Source organism: Triturus cristatus, chromosome 6 (assembly GCF_964204655.1).
Source record: "Triturus cristatus chromosome 6, aTriCri1.1, whole genome shotgun sequence".
Lineage (NCBI taxonomy): Eukaryota > Metazoa > Chordata > Amphibia > Caudata > Salamandridae > Triturus > Triturus cristatus.
In genome coordinates, this window is record NC_140589.1 from 1860285759 (window position 1) to 1860299560 (window position 13802).

Consider the following 13802-nt stretch of genomic DNA (forward strand, 5'->3'; position numbering starts at 1 on the left):
GGACGCAGTTAAGGTTTAAGATTTATTAACAATAAAGGAGAGACAGGTGAGCGCAAGGTAGTACGACTTCCACTCCAGGACAGCAGTAGGAAGATAACCCTTTCACACTTCTTGTGCCCAACATCACCACTTCGCAGCTATACCGTTAAAAGCCAGTCCCTCGGCTCACAGCTCTCTACCTTTGTGAGCTAGCATGCTGCTGTGCCTGTACCTCTGCGAGCTACTACGCTGCTGTTCCATTGGGAGTGGACGACTCATAGTTCTGCATCTTTGAGTCGAGGGGACGGGCCGCAGTTGTCCCTCTGCGAGCCTGGGTGCGAATGTTCATAATGTCACACTACATAAGCATTGAAAAGTCATTTTGTGATTCAGTCCGTCAGCTGGCATCTGTCCGAGGCATTTCTGAAAACATACCGGAGTTCTTTCTGTGAGAGATACCCCTTTCACGCTGCCTCTCCCCACATCAGCAGGTAAAGCACCCTCTTCCCACATTACCAACATACCCCCAACAACCTTCTTGGGTCCAGAAGTGTCCCTGTGCGGTTGGACAAACAAGAATCTTAGTCATGTATAGATTTACATTTAAACATTTTATTCAAACAAAACAACAACAAATAAAACTATGTACAGCCGTGCCGTGTCATCGCTGGTCCATTTGAGATTCACAGCCTGCAAGACAAAAAGAAAGATAAGATGGTGCGTCATGCGTCCAGCAAAGGAGATAGAGAGAGAGAGGGAGAGGAAGAGAGAAAGAGGTGAGAGAGAGGAAGATAGAGAAAGAGAGAAAGAGTGAGAGAGAGAAAGAGTAAGATACAAGAAAGAGAGGAAGAGAAACAATGTGAGAGAGAGGAACACAGAGAGAGAAAGAGTGACAGGGAAGAAGAAAGAAAGAGTGAGCTACAAGGAAGAGAAAAACAGTGTGAGAGAGAGGAAGATAGAGAAAGAGAGAGAAAGAGAGAAAGAATGAGATACGAGAAAGAGAGAAAGAGAGAATCAGTGTGAGAGAGAGAAAGAGTGAGAGAGCGGAAGAGAGAGAGAACGAGTGAGAGAGGAAGAGAGAAAGAGTGAGAGAGAGGAAGACAACAAGAGAAACAGTGTGAGAGACAGGAAGAGAGAGATAAACAGAGAAACAGTGTGAGAGAGAGGAAGAGAGAGAAAGAGTGAGAGAGAGGAAGAGAGAGAGAAAGAGTGAAGAGAGAGAGAAAGAGTGAGGGAGGGAGGAAGAGAGAAAGAGTGAGAGAGAGGAAGCCAGCCAAAGAGAGAAAGAGTGAGACAGAGAGGAAGACAATGAGAGAAATAGTCTGAGGGACAGGAAGAGAGAGATAAAGATAGAAACAGTGTGAGAGAGAGGAAGAGAGAGAGAGGAAGAGTGAGAGAGAGGAAGAAAGAAAGAAAGAATGAGACAGAGAAAAAGAGAAAGTGTGATAGAGAGAGAAAGGAAGAGATGGAGAGGGAGTGTTGAGACTAGAGAAAATCTTTGCAGCTCACCTTTGTGCCACTGGTGTGTCTCCAACCACGTGCCGGGAGATAGTGCAGCCCTCAAGTTTAGTAATCTGAAAGATAGTATAGAATTAGTAATTGCAGAGTACATACAACTGCACATTCATAATTCTGTTTTTCGGTAATGCACAATAAGGGTGTTGCACCTCATACACTCCCACTTCTTGGAGGTGTTTGTGCGCTGTTGCGTGCACAGACTGCTGCTCACTATCCACTCTCACCGCCCAGAGGTGACTGCCCACTGCTGTGGAAAGAAGTCTCTCTGCTCACCTTCCGCCACCAGCGTGTGTTTAAGAGGGTCCACCACGTGCCGAAGCAACCTCCTCAGCCATTGTGTACACGCGGTTTCACAGCCTGTTAGATAAAAAGCAAGATAAGATTGTGTGCCATGCGTTCATGAAAGGAGAGAGGAAGAGAGAAAGAGAGAAATAGTGAGAGGAAGAGAGAGAGAAAAGAAAGAAGTGAGAGGAACACTGAGAGAAAGAGTGAGAAAGACAAAGAGAGAGAGAGAGAAAGAAGAGAAACAGTGAGAGAGAAAGAGAGAGAGAGAGAAAGAGTAAGGGGGAAAGAGTGTGAGAAAGAAGAACAGAGAAAGAGAGGAAGAGTGAGAGAGAGAAACAGAGAGGAAGAGAGAGAGAGAAAGAGACAAACAGTGTAAGAGGGAGATAGAAAGAGTGTGAGGGAGAGAAATGAAGTGATGAGGAGGGATACTGAGTGCGCACACTGTGTACAAAATCGTCACAGCTCACCTTTTATGCCACCGCTGTGTCTTCAACCATGTGCCACGACCTAGTGGTATTCTCAAGCTCCCACATCTAAAAGATAGTATGAAGTAGTAATGGTAGGGTTGGTTTAGGATTTAAAATCGATCCACGCACGCTATAAAAAAGGCCCACATTTGCTTATTGCCTTTCCTCCAAACACTGCTTTGGAGACATTTTATTGTAAAAAGGGGGGGTGGGGGAGATACAAAAAAATGCACACATTCCGTTCAGTTGTTTCGGCTGTAGCCTTGCACAAAGTTTCCTATGGGAAATTGATTTTTGAATTTCTCAAAAACTACTGAACAGATTTACACCATTTGAATAAAAGGTCGCTTTCTGAACCAAGCTCTACCTTTCTACCAAATTTGGGGTAATTCCGTTCAGCAGTTCGGGCTGTAGCTCGTCGCAAAATTTCCTATGGAAATTAACATTGGGAAAATGTGTTTTGGGACCCCCCTTTTTTCTGGACGAATCACCCCCATACATGTAGGATAGGGGCTGACCTGAATAGACTTTTTTTGGGGAGAATTTCACAAAGATTTGTCAAACGACGCCAAAGTTATTAGCAAATCAAAAAATGATTTTCCAATGGAAACTAGTTTGTAACTATAACTATAGTCTCTTACACAATTTGCATTGGTACTAATCTTGAATTGTGAGCCCTGCTGACTACAGTGAAGGCAGAAGGCAGTGGTCAGGAAGGGCCCATAGCCACATGGCGTTGAATTGAGGTGCATAGTTAGGAGCACCAGAAGAATTCAGGGTGTATGAGCCTGTGATGATGCGTGGTGTGGACGGGGTGCACTGGAGCGATGTCTCTTATCTACTGGACTGCATCATCTGTAATCGCGACTCTATCTGAATTGTGAGCCCTGCTGATCGCAGTGTAGGCCAGAGGTAGTGGTAAGCAAGGGCCCATAGCCACGTGCATAGGTTGGTGGCCCCACCGGCCTACGTAGTTTAGGTTCAGTGGCACCACGTGTTGCTGGCCTACCATATGCAAATACGCATCACTAATCGAAGGGAGTCTGGTGCTGTGGTCGCTGCCACGAAGTTGAGGTCACTGCCATTCAGGACTCAGGATGCAGTTTCACATGTGGAATTGGCTTGTGCCAAACAGGGTTAGTGGCACCACGTGTCACCGGCTTGTGTTTAACAGGGTTAGTGGCACCATGTGTCGTGGCTTGTGTTGAACAGGGTTAGTGGCACCACGTGTCCAAAATTCAAATTGCGAGCTCTGCTGCCTGCAGTGTAGACTGTTATTGAGTGTTCGTTTGCACTTGAAGATGAATATGGTGATTGTACTAAAGCTATAACTGATATAAAAAAAGTTCTTGAAGCAAGGATACTAAAAGGATATTATGTAGGTTTTAGGCCTGTGATAGTTACTTGCCTAGTTGACTCTGTAATTAATGAATCAAGATTTCATTTTAATTGTGAGCACTACTGTCCGCAGTGTAGGCGTATCATGAAAAGATGAAATATGTATAGAATACACTGTCGAAGTGTTGTATTTTCTGAGTACAATCTTGTTGTTAGAAATTAGCATTTAAAATTCGAATTGCGAACTCTGATGCCCGCAGTGTAGACTGCTATTGAGTGTTCATTTGCACTTGAAGATGAATTTGGTCATTGTACTAAAGCTATAACTGATATAAAAAGATGTGGCTCTGGGCTGGGCTCCCTTTCATACTGTATGTAGTTGTTTAATATTTAAAAAACAAGAAGACATTATATAGTTTAAATAACAAATAAAAAAAATTATAAAACAATTTTTAGGATATTAAAGTTACAAAATATCACATTTTTTTTCAAAATTACTGAGAAAAACATAGGTTTTATGAACATTATAATTAGAAATTAGTATTTAAATAACCTTTGAAATTCACCAAAAAACATAGGTCTCAGGAACATTAAAGTTAGAAATTAGTATTTAAAAAAAACATTCAAATTTACTGAAAAAACGATTGCCACATTTCCCGACATTGAGCTATGATATGGCTGAGGGACCATGCCGTTTTTGGAGGGTTCACTGTCCTGTTCTGCACTGCCTTGGTAGGGAGAGGGCTGCTATGGGGGGGAGGTCCTGAGGGTTGTGGCAGTGGGTGTTGTGTCGTTCTTGGGTGTCAGAAAAAACTATAGGTTAAATGAACATTATAATTAGAAGTTAGCATTAAAAAAAAACATTGAAATTCACTCAAAAAACCATAGGTTTCAGGCACGTTATAGTTAGAAATTAGCATTTAAAACACCTTTGAAATTCACTGAAGAAACCATAGGTTTAAGGCATGTTATAGTTAGAAATTAGCATTTGAAAACCCTTAGAAATTCACTGAAAAAACCATAGGTTTCAGGCATGTTATAGTTAGTTGGACATTTCACTCATACAAAACCATAGTGATAGCCATGTTATAGTTAGTTCAGCTAACTATAACTCGCGCCCCCCCAATGCAGTGCTGATGACATCACACATTACATCATTCATGACATGGTCAGTGACATCACTGATGACATCACCGATGACATTTCACATGACATCACTGATGACATCACTGATGACATCATCCACATGCAAATCTGATGCACCTCCTCACACTCTAATATAACCTTTGATACATCCACTCTAAAATATAGAGTATCATTTTCAAAACCATTGACACACCAGTACCAGTTACTACATACGCACTCACTGATTCCTAGGTCTAGACACACGTCCACTCATTCACCCATACAGTCCCTCATACATCCAATCACTCATGAATACAACACTATCATATGCACTCATATACCTATACAGACACTCACACAGCGCCAATCATTCATGGAGTTACTCACACACCTAGTCAGTCATGCAAAGAATCAATCACACTTACATTTACTGACGTATAGAGTTATACACACAACAGATCACTTATTCAAACAGAAACAAACACATCATTACTCTCTTATACAATCACTGATACAAGTAAACACTCATCTATACAGCCACTCTCACAATCACTGACTCTCATATATAGTCATTTATATACTCCAACTCTCACATATACTGCCTTTTACATATGTAGTTACTTAGACATGTACCACTGAGACATTCATTCACTCAGTAACATACCCATAAACACACTGACCCACCCAAACAGCTGTTTCCACATGCATTATTGAACCCATACAGCCAGTGAATCAATCACTCAAACATGTTTGCACAGAGTCACACACCTCCCACACACACACTCAGGCACCCATACAAATACTCTGGCAACCAAACAATAACCCATAAAGACACTCATGTAGCTACTAACCAACCCATGTAGCAGCTTCTACAACAGCAGACAGACTGATACAGACATTCAGACAGCTTAGTTACTAACCCATGCATTCAATAAGACACAGGTAATAACTCACTTAAATAGTCAGTGACGTACCTACTAAATCCTCCATCCAGACACTTATACACCCACTCATTTTTCAATACACCTTGGCATATATATATATAAAACATATTTAAACTTTATAGAAACACAGTCACCGGTTGAGTCATCAGTGATGTCATTTGCGATGTCACCAGTGATGTCATCAGTGATGTCACTGACCATGTCATGAATGATGTAATGTGTGACGTCATCAGAAGTGCATTGCGGGGGCACGAGTTATAGTTAGCTCTACTAACTATAGCGGCCGAATTTCTCTGGTTTTGTACGAGTGAAATGTTCAACTAACTATAACGTCCCTGAAACCTATGGTTTATTCAGTGAATTTCTAACATTTTTTAAATGCTAATTTCTAACTGTAACATGCCTGAAACCTATGTTTTTTTCACTGAAAATATATATATATATATATTCACTGAAAAAAACATTGGTTTCAGGGAAGTTATAGTTAGAAATTAGCATAAAAAAACAGAAATTCACTGAAAAAAGCAGGTTTCAGGGACGTTATAGTTTGAAATTAGCATTTAAAAAACCTTTGAAATTCACTTAAAAAAACCATAGGTTTCAGGGACGTTATAGTTAGTTGAACAATTCACTCATACAAAACCAGAGAAATTTGGCCGTTATAGTTAGTAGAGCTAACTAGAACTCGCGCCCCCGCAACGCACTGCTGATGACGTCACATATTACATCATTCATGACATGGTCAGTGACATCACTGATGACATCACTGATGACATCACTCATGTCATCATCAATGTGATAAATTGATGCATTTTCTCACACCCTAATATAACGTTTGAAACACCCATTCTAAATTACAGACTGCCATTCTCAAAACCATAGAAACTCTAACACCAATAACTACATACCCACTCACTGATTCTGTGGTCTATACACATATCCACTCACTCACCTGTACAGTCACTCATACTTATGGTCACTCATTACAGGACTATCATGTGCACTCATACACCTATATACATACTCACACTCTGCCACTCATCCATACAGGTACTCACAAACCTAGTCAGTCATGCAAATAATTATTCACACACCCATTTACTTACCTATACAGTTAAACACACACCAGCCACTTACTCATACAAATACTAGCACATTCTTACGTTCCTATACAATCACTGATACAAGCAAACACTCATCCATGCAGCCACTCTCACAATCACACACTCTCACTTTTAGCCATTTATATACTCTAACACACATATATACTGCCTTTCATATATTTAGTTACTTACACATGTACCAATGACATATACATTCACTAACTAACACACCCATAGGCACACTTACCCACCCATACAGTCCATCACAGATGCAAGCTTCAAACTATGCACCCAGTAAATCATCCACTCACACATCTATGCACAGTCACACACACCCCACGCACACACATCCTCAGGCACCCATACAGATACTCTGACAACCAATCAATAACTCATATAGACACTTATGTAGTTATTCACAAACCCATGCAGTCGATTACACACCAACAGACAGACGGATACAGAGATTCACACAGTTTAGTCATTAACCCATGAATTCAGTAAGATATGTTTAACCACTCACTTATAGAGTCAGTCACGCACCTACTAAATCATCCATTCAGACACTTATAAACCCACTCATTCTTCAATACGCCTTTCCCTATATAAATTAAACATATTTAAACTTTACAGAAAAACACTGTCACTGATGATGTCATCAGTGATGTCATCAGTGATGTCATTTGAGATGCCATCAGTGATGTCATCAGTGATGTCACTGACCATGTCATGAGTGATGTAATATGTGACATCATCAGCAGTGCACTGCGGGGGCGTGAGTTATAGTTAGCTGAACTAACTATAACGGGGGAATTTCACTGGTTTTGTACGAGTAAAATGTCCAACTAACTATAACGTCTCTGAAACCTCCGGCTTTTTAGTGAATTTCTAAGGCTTTTAAAAAGCGAATTTCTAACTATAACGTGCCTGAAACCTATGGTTTTTTCAGTAATTTTTAAAGGTTTTTTAAATGCTAATTTCTAACTATAACATGCCTGAAGCCTACGTTTTTTTCAGTGAATTTCAAATGCTAGTTTCTAACTATGCCTACTGAGGTAGGACATGTGAAGAAAGAAGAAAAAACGCACAGAAAGAAGCAAAGGAAATGCAGAAAGAAGCAACACAAGTCCACAAAGATGAAAAAAAGTGAAGGAAGAATCAAGACATGTGCAGAAAGAACCAACAGAGGAGCAGAAAGAGGCCTTGTTTCTAAATCACCCTATGCCCACAACTTTTTCAGACGGGTACTGGTGGTAACTGACTAACCAGGACTAGAGCCAGTGCTATGCTAAAAGACACTTAGAATACAGTGAAAACACCTACATACACTAGGGAACACTATGCGTTGGGGTACCCCTGTGATTAGCATGACCTCCTCTGTAAGTCCCTAGTACATAATAGGGCAGGGGGATTAAAACTACCTCTTAAAACGTGCTGCGGGGCATATTTGCACAGTGGTAAAGGGAGGGGGGCCTGAGGTGACATGTCTGCAAGCACGCCCTGTGGCCGTTTTAAGTTGGGATATTAACTCCCCTTCAATCCTGACAGTCCCTGGGGTCCAACTAGCCAACCAGATACCTCCAGTAAGCGCCACAGAGCTGCGTTGCAGAGAGGTGTAAAAAGGGGCATGGCCTGGACTACCTCTCTGCAACGCAGGCCTCTGGTGCTTACTGGAGGCACCTTGAGGGCTAGTTAGCCCCAGGGGCCCTCAGGATTGAAAGGGAATTAATTCCCCAACTTAAAACGCGCCACAGGGCGTGTTTGCACACACGTCACATCAGGCCCTGCCCCCTCCCTTCACCACTGTGCAAACGCGCCCTGTGGTGCGTTTTAAGTTGGGGGATTAAGTCCGCTTAATCCTAAGGGTCCCTGGGGTTCAACTAGACCACCAGGTACCTCCAGTAAGTGCCACAGAGCTGCGTTGCAGAGAGGTGTAAAAAGGGGCTTGGCCTGGACCGCCTCTCTGCAATGCAGCCCTGTGGCGCTTACTGGAGGTTCCTGGTGGGCTAGTTGGCCCCCAGGGACCCCCAGTATTGAAGGGGAATTAATTCCCCAACTTAAAACACGCCACAGGGCGCGTTTGCAGAGTGTTGCTGGAGGGGGCGAGGCCTCTGGCACGATCGTGTGTTTTTCCTCTTTTTTCTTTTTTAAGAAGGGGGGCTGTGTGGCCCCCCTTCCTTTTCTATATTATGAGCCCTGGGAACCCCATCCCCCAGGGCCTGACCCCATTTTGTTTTTTTTTTTAAAACGGAAGGGGGCCGTGTGGCCTCCCTCCCGAGGCCATATGTGGCCCCGGGGACCCCATCTCCCGGGGCTGGCCATTGGTTTTTTTTTGTTTTGTTTTCTTAGAGGGGGGCTGCGTGGTCCCCCTCCTGAGGCCATTTATGGCTCCGGGGACCCCATCCCCCGGGGCCTGCCTTTGCATTATTTAAAACAAAATATATATATTTATAATTATGGGGAGGGGGGCCGCGTGGCCCCCATCCCTGGCCACTTCTGGCCCCGGGGACCCCATCACCCAGGGCCTAGCCACATCATTGGGGACTGTGGGGGGGTCCCCAATTCCCCCACGTTCCTGCCGGCTCCCCGCCTCCTGTGGGAGCCGACATTGCTTTTCCACACGGGGAGCTGCTAAGATGCAGCTCCCCGTGTGGAAAAGCAATCTGGTTTGGTTTTTGGTTCTCTTCCAAAAACCAAACCAGATTTTGCCACGAGGCTCCCGCCCTGCCATAGTAAACAGCAGTGTACCGGGGGTGGGCACCCCTGGGACACTACAGGAGCCGGCCCTGGGGGGTGTCGGTCCCCAGGGCCATCACAGGCTCCAGGAGGGGGCCGTGCGGCCCCCCTCCCAACGTGTGCACAGCCCCGGGGAGGTGGTGGTCCCCGGGGCTCGGGGATCTGTAACGGACCCCCGAATTTACATTATTAGTGCCCCGGGGAGGTGGTGGTCCCCGGGGCGTGTGGGGGCTTGAGCCCCTCCCACACAGGTATTTGTATTTTTTTTTAAATGCCCGGGGGTGGCGGTCCTTGGGGCAGCATGGGGGCCGTGAGACCCCGCAACATAATTAATAAAAGCCCCAGGGGGTGGCACCCCACACATTTAACAATTTGGCCTGGGGGATGTGGCCCACCCAAGGGCAAAATATTAACGAAGCGCGGTAGACCGCGCTTGTTTGTTTAAAAAATTTCAGCTGAAATTCGCGCTGGGTGCACGAATCTCGCCGATTAAAAAAAAAAAATGGCCCAGAGTAGGCCTAGGGGGTCAGGGTGTTTCTACCCTGCCCCCTTTTCTTGTTTTTCGCACTTTTTTTTCTGTTTTCTTGTGCCTCGGTTCTACCGAGGCACAAGATGACTGCCGACACTTCCTGGTTTGGTGTGTTGACAGCCAATTAGCATGAAGCTCGTGATCGGGAGGGTGCGCGGATCCTCTGGATCCTCCGCGGCCATAGATATCACTGTCTTTATTTCTTAATTGCTCAAAAACTGAAAGGATTTACACCATTTTTTAAACAGTCGCTTTCTGAGCCAAGCAGTGCCATTTAGCCAAATTTGGTGTAATTCTGTCAGCAGTTTTTGCTATAACCGTGTCTAAAGTTTCCTATGGGAAATTGATTTTTTTACCTCTATTTTTTGAATTTCTCAGGAACTACTGAATGGATTTACACCATTTTAAAAAAGGTCTCTTTCTGAACGAAGGGCTACCTATGTGCAAATTTGGGTGTAATTCCATTCAGCAGTTCGGGCTTTAGCCTGTTCCAAAATTTCCTATGGGAAATAACATGGAGAAAACATGTTTTAGGACACCCATTTTTTCTTGGCCCCCGCTTGACGAACCCCCCCAAAACTTTCAGGATAGGAGCTGACCGGAGCGCCCCACCAGTTTTGAAAATTTCAAGAAGATTCGTCATCCGGCGCCAAAGTTGTTGAGAAAAGAATGTTACGATTTTCCTATGGTAACTAGGTCCTAACTATAACTACCTACTGGCGACCGCCATTAGGTAATATATATGCATATATATATTACCTACTGGCGGTCGCCAGTAGGTAGTTATAGTTAGGACCTAGTTACCATAGGAAAATGGCAACATTATATTCCCGTGGAGCCGAAACGCGTAATGGCTGACAGAATTTTGAGACAATAAATTAGATTCTGTGCATCAAGCTGTGGTCCGTGCTCCATTTTGTTGGATTGACATAGCCGCAGTGCAGTGGAGTTTTCTGGATATATATATATGATCAAGATCGCGGAGGCGATCAAAACACGTCTGAGGCGGACACTTGTCTGACGAATTGAATATAAAGTGTCAGGATTTGATCTTTGAAGCCGCTTGGTGTATTTCTTGGAATGGCAGTTTTGAACATTGACTGAGGTCCGTACCTGCGTTGAAACTCCCTTTGGGATATCGGGAGGTCAGGACTTTGTCTGCATATATATATATATATATATATCCTGATTACCGTGTTGTGAATTTCGGCAATCCTCCGGACATCAACAAAACAAGGTACACGGACCTCGGTAAAGTGCCAATTTAAAATGTATTGCCAAAAGCAACAGCCATAACGTTTCGGCTCCTCCGAGCCTTGCTCACATGACAACGTTACAAACATTTTGAAAAGCTTTTAAAGTGAGAGTGCCAGTTCAATTAACATCACGTGGGGAACAGATTCATGGACATTGAAAAAATACTGCACCGAAGTGTCAAGTCTCAATGGGGTTAAATCAACAATTGACCAACAGTTTATACATAAATAAAAAAGAATATATTTATCGTCCTATTTTAAGTCACCAATAGTGTGACTGCTGTAAATATAAATAAACAGTGCATTGCAGAATATACAATCAAGGCGTAAATACCTAGGTAACAATGGATTTCAAATGCGTACTGCAGATTTTAACAGCCTAATAGCAAATCGGCTGACTGTTGATCAAAGTGAAAGTCTGCATGAACCTATTAACGCCATATTGTCCAATGAACGTCCTCATCATGAGTGATAAAAGTGTTGTTGTGCATTAAAAAGTGTTGTTGTGCATATGAAGAAGAAAGAAAGATATAAATACAAAATCTCACTTAAGAATTAGAAATACATATCGCATGCGATTGAGTATTACCAAAATCAAATTATGCGATCCTGTGTTGATGGAACCTCTTAGTCGGAATGGAGTGAACCTAACCAGAGCACAGTGGTGTTATCCGAATAGAGGAGGTAATCCTCAGTAAATAACATACGTGTTGTGATCACTAACCAACATGGATTAGAAGCCAACAATATACATACAATGGATCATGGATTAAGTTATAATGTGCAAATTCCTGCAAACAGTACTAATATTTGAAATAAATAGCCCAATGAATACTTAAATATATCAAATATATAACCATAAAATAGGGGAATAAATAAGTTTAAGATTATACCATTAAAAAATATATATATATTCTTATGTGCATGATATTCATTGATCCGAGGGGATTATAAACTCATAGCCCTCCTTCCAAAGTTGTCATTCTGCGGGTTTGATTATTCAACCTGTGAACCTGACCAGAGCACAGTAGTGTTATTTGAATAGAGGAGGTAATCCTCAATTGTACACCTTCGTGCTAAAATCACTAACCTACATGGATTGGAAGCCCACAAAATTCATATGATGGATCATGGATTGAGTTACAATGTGCAAATTCCTGCATACAGTACTTATATTTGAAATAAATAGCACAATAAATACTTAAATATATCAAATACATAACCATAAAATGGGGGAATAAATAGATTTAAGATTAAAGCATAAAAAATATATATATTCTTATGTGCATAATATCCATTGATCCGAAGGAAATAAAAACTCATAGCCCTCCTTACAAAGGTGTCATTTTACGAGTTTGAATATAGTATCTAAATGTCCATCAAATCCACCGAACACATCCTAGTCCATAACAACTGCATAACTTAAAGTGGGACATCAACAGATATCTATAGACAAAGGTAAAGGTAAATACCGGAGTGCACTTGTCTCTTATTTAACCTAAACATGTATGAAGGTCCTCTGTAATATTAAGACCCGCTGGAGATTTGGAGTCCAATTGGAGAATGTAACGTGTTTCGAGTCTACGCAACTTGGACTCCCTATCACCACCTCTCCTGCTGGGTACAATGGTGTTGATGACATAATACTTAAGACCATGGATGTCACTGTTATGTGCTTCTCTAAAATGTCTTGCAACAGGATAAGTATTGTCCTGGTTAGAGATTGCACGTAGGTGTTGTAGTATGCGTTTATGTGCAGCTAACTTAGTGCTACCTACATATCTAAGACCACATGGGCATGTAAGAACATAAACAGCATACTCTGTTTTGCATGTTAACAGTTAGTCAATCTTGTGTTCCCTACAACTAAAGGGATCTACATAGGTCTTGGTATTGATACCATGGAGACAAGCCTTACAAGTCTTGCATCTGTAAAAACCACTGTTCGTTTGTAACCAAGTGGTCTTCTCAATCACCTCAGGATTGGTATTTACCAGAGAGTCCCTCATAGTAGGGGCCCGACTATGTGTAATTGAAGCCCGCAAGGGAAGCATGGGACCGATGACCGGGTCACTGAGGACAATCGGCCAGTTTTTGTTAAAGATCTTGCTGAGGCTAGTATGCTGCCGACTATAGCCCAAGATAATTCTAAAAGGACTAATAAATACTTTGGAGCCTACCTCTGGATTGTCCTGTTGTAACAGCACCTTGGACATAGTTGTGTTATGTCCTAGTGCCTCTTCTCTACTGAAGTTCATGGATTTAGTAATGGCACTGTCTATGGTGTTCAGTGAATATCCTCTTTCTCTGAATCTCTGTTTACTTAAAGCCTGTGCTTTTAAGGTCACCATCATTACTGCACACCCTTCTTAAGCGCAACATTTCTCCGTAAGGGATTCTTCTGCTAAGATGGGAGGGATGTGCGCTAGTCGCATGCAGTGTAGAATTGCCTGCAGTGGACTTCCGGTAAAGCCTGGTCTCGATGTTATTCTTGTGTAGGTACACCTCGGTATCCAAAAATG